This window comes from Bos indicus x Bos taurus, chromosome 16 (assembly GCF_003369695.1).
Source record: "Bos indicus x Bos taurus breed Angus x Brahman F1 hybrid chromosome 16, Bos_hybrid_MaternalHap_v2.0, whole genome shotgun sequence".
Classification (NCBI taxonomy): Eukaryota; Metazoa; Chordata; class Mammalia; order Artiodactyla; family Bovidae; genus Bos; species Bos indicus x Bos taurus.
In genome coordinates, this window is record NC_040091.1 from 9735435 (window position 1) to 9739426 (window position 3992).

Below are 3992 nucleotides of genomic sequence, written 5' to 3' on the forward strand. Positions count from 1 at the left end.
TGAAGATAAATCATGATTTTATGGTTAGAACAAGGTCATTGAGATTATACTTGGATATAAAAAGATACTGGAATATATACCATACTAACATTTTGATAAATCGTTTAAACCTTTCTCTCCTAAAGTATTAAAATTAGCAACTAGTTGGACCTTAAAATGATTATCCTTCCCATAAGTCCTCAGCTCATATCTAACTTTAACAAGAACACACTAGATAAAGTTAATTCATGTATCAAGACCAATAGAGTGAAGGAGACCCTGGAGGCACAGCCTGTCAGTTCAGTTCAGTTCAGTCACTCAGTCATGTCTGACTTTTTGCAACCCCATGAACCACAACACACCAGGCCTCCCTGTCCATCACCAACTCCCGGAGTTCACCCAAACTCTTGTCCATTGAGTCAGTGATGCCATCCAACCATCTCATCCTCTGTCATCCCCTTCTCCTCCTACCCTCAATCTCTCCCAGCATCAGGGTCTTTTCAAAGGAGTCAGCTCTTTGCATTAGGTGTCCAAAGTATTAGACTTTCAGCTTCAACATCAGTCCTTCCAATGAACACCCAGGACTGATCTCCTTTAGGATGGACTGGTTGGATCTCCTTGCAGTCCAAGAGACTCTCAAGAGTCTTCTCCAACACCACAGTTCAAAAGCATCAATTCTTCAGCACTCACCTAAGTCACAGGACTTCTCTGGTGATCCAGCTGCTAAGACTTTGTGCTTCCAGTGCAGGGACCCAGGATCCATCCCTTGTCAGGGAACTAGATCCCACACATTGCAACTAAAAGATTCAACAGGCTGTAATAAAGACCTGACAAATAATAAATAAGTAAATTTATAAAAATATAAATTTTATAAATTTATAAAAATATAAATTTTATAAATTTATAAAAATATAAATAAACATTTTGTAAAAATAAGCCTAATTCAGCCTATCCTTACAGAAAACATCACTGTTGAGGAAACCTAATACCAGGCACAAGCCTCCAACTCAGCATGAGCTAGCTTACCTTACCCTAATATATAGGACCTGCTACCATTATCAAAAATTCCTGGACTCCTCTTGCCCTGCTTCTGCACTGCCTCCTGTGAGACTCTATGAAAGTCACTCTTGCCCCAAATCCCTTACGCCTAGAGCTCCACTGCTTGTAAGGCATTGTTGTTGTTCAGTCACTAAGTCTCATCTGACTCTTTGAGACCCCATGGACTATAGAAGGCTAGGCTCCTTTGTCCTTCACTATCTCCCGGATTTGCTCAAATTCATGTCCACTGAGTCCATGATGTTATCTAAACATCTCATCCTCTGCTCCCTTTCGTCTTCTTTTGCCTTCAATAGTCATACATAAAACCATTTAAATCTACTATTGAACTATAATCCTGATTTGATTACTTTAATCTTGATTTGATATTTGAGCTCTAAATTTTTATCTTTAACTACCAACTCTACATATTAACTTGGATGATTATATACACATGTCAAATATTCCCAAAACAAACCATTCATTTTCCCATCCCCTTCCAATGCTCTAATTTAAGTCTCAACCTAAATTTAGAATACATGTTGTCTATAAAATGGCAACCCACTCCAATATTCTTGCCTGGGAAATCCAAAGGACAGAGAAACCTGGCAGGCTGCAGTCCATAGGGTTGCATAAGAGTTGCATGTGGCTTACTGACTAAACAACAACAATTCATTACTGGGAACATAAATTCAAAGGTTTTTATCTTCTATTCACTCTCTCAGGCTTCTTTATCAACCAACCTTTAGCTGTGAGTCAACATTTTAGTATTTCAGCAGTTTCTTTACCACTATTCTAGTCCAAGCCACCATGCAAGTGAAAAGTGAAAGTCACTCAGTTATGTCTGACTCTTTGTAACCCCATGGACTATACAGTCCATGGAATTCTCCAGGCCAGAGTACTGGAATGGGTAGTCATTCCCTTCTACAGGGGATCTTCCCAACCCAGGGATCGAACCCAGGTCTCCTGCATTGCAGGTGGATTCTTTAACAGCTGAGCCACAAGGGAAGCCCAGGTTAGCATTGCCCAAACAGGGATTTGAACCCTGGACCCTCAGATTAAAAGTCTGATGCTCTACTGACTGAGCTATCTAGGTTTTCCCCTAAATAATTTAAAAAGCACCTGTTAATCTACATCTTTCCTCTTGTGTGCTGCAGTCAATTTCCACATTGCTTATAGAGTGATACTTTACATCATATTAAACCATTATTTTACAAAAAGTAATTAAAAGACAAAAAGTCAAAATGCAAAAAAATTACAAAGCAACATGTTCCTATCCTCCCTTAGATAAAATCCAAAGTCTTTATTGTGGGTTTCATGGCTCAATCATCTGTCTCATCAACCACCTCACCCAACAAAGGGAAGCTAAATCTTGCTCCTGCCATGATGACCATGCTGTTTTCCTATTATTTAAACACATCAATCTTCTTCCCACCTCAGGTTGTTTGTATTTGCTGTTCAAATTCCTGCAAAACCATTATTTGTTGATGGTCCCTGTTTATTGGTGTGGTCTCAGCTCTATTCAGTCAGGAGTTCCTACACAACAAGGGACATTTCCTTCCTTCTTTTCCCTCTCCTTTCCTTTCTTCTTCTCCCTACTCGTTCCTTCCTCCAGGCCCTCCACTACATGTTTTGATCTGAATAACATTTGAAATTGCTTAGTGACTTTTGAAGTTCCCCTGTCCTGGTTGAAGACAGAGCCTGCTTCCTAATGCTTTTGTTGTTTAGTCATTAAGTTGTGTCCAACTCTTTTGTGACCCCATGAACTGTAGCCCACCAGGCTCCTCTGTCCATAGGATTTCCCAGACAAGAATACTAGAGTGGATTGTCATTTCGTTCTCAAGTGGATCTTTCCAATCCAGGGATTGAACCTGTGTTTCCTGCATTGGCATGCAGTTTCTTTTCCTCTGAGCCCCCTGGGAAGCCTGTTTCCTAGTATAGTAAAATTCAAATATTTCTTTCCAGTTTTCTGCAGTCTTCATTGATCTGATTTTAGCTAATTGGATTCACTCACTTTGAATCAACTGATCTAGCAACTCTCAGGACAATGGAAAACACATTCTGAGAGGAGTAGCAGCAGAAACCTCAGGTTTTCTGGGTCTGAGGCATCAGAAGGGCCAGGGAGAGCCACGTGGTCAGGGCATTAATTCCACATCCTCACTCTGGCTGCTGTTGTGTCTGGCTTGGTTTTCTGAACCCAGTTCTCCAGGTTCTCAGGAATTCTCTGAGTGCCAAACATCTGTACCCATTTTCTGTCTAGATGAGAGGCAGCTTCAGGTGCTTGTCAATAGACACCTCGGCTGTCATTCTCTATTCCCCTATTCAATTTCATATTCTTCAGAGAAAGCATTAATATCTAAAATCCTCTTATTTATTGATTTGTGCCTTTTTTGCAGATCTTCAATTTTTTATTTTAAGTCTGTCACGGTAGTAAGAAAACACTCAAATTTTAAACACAGAAAAGAGAGATACACTGTATGTTCTTTTCTATATAGTCTCCTCCCTGCATTTTGGTTTGGGAAAGAAAGAAAAAACGTGCCTCTTTTGAGGATCCAGTATATTTTTTAAATTGTCATTGAAATAAATCTTAACAATTGAACTTTTTAATTCTTTACTGATGTTATTTAGGAACGCAGACCTAAATTGTGATCAAGTGACAGTGCAAGGTATTACAGCTTTAATTTAATTACTTTTTATTTGTCACTTTTTCCTTAATTGAATTATATTCAATTTTCTTGTGTATAGTATAGAAGTTATTTCAGTGTTCTTAAACAATAAATGAATCCATTATTTAATTATTGCACTGTCTTATGTTTCTATATCCTTCCATATCTCTCTAATAATGTGACCTAATGAAATTGTAAGAGGAAATCGACAAACTTAAAAACATATAAAGTCTTTCCTGGTGGCTCAGAGAGTAAAGCATCTGCCTACAATGTGGGAGACCCGGGTTTGATCCCTGGGTCAGGAAGATCTCC

General features: G+C 39.0%; 1 non-coding gene across 1 annotated transcript; it reads right to left on the reverse strand.

Annotated features, from left to right (window-relative positions):
- Positions 1-2037: 2037 nt before the first annotated feature.
- Positions 2038-2110, reverse strand: TRNAK-UUU. The gene has a single exon. It is a non-coding gene; the product is annotated as a tRNA-Lys (tRNA).
- Between the last annotated feature and the right edge of the window lie 1882 nt (positions 2111-3992).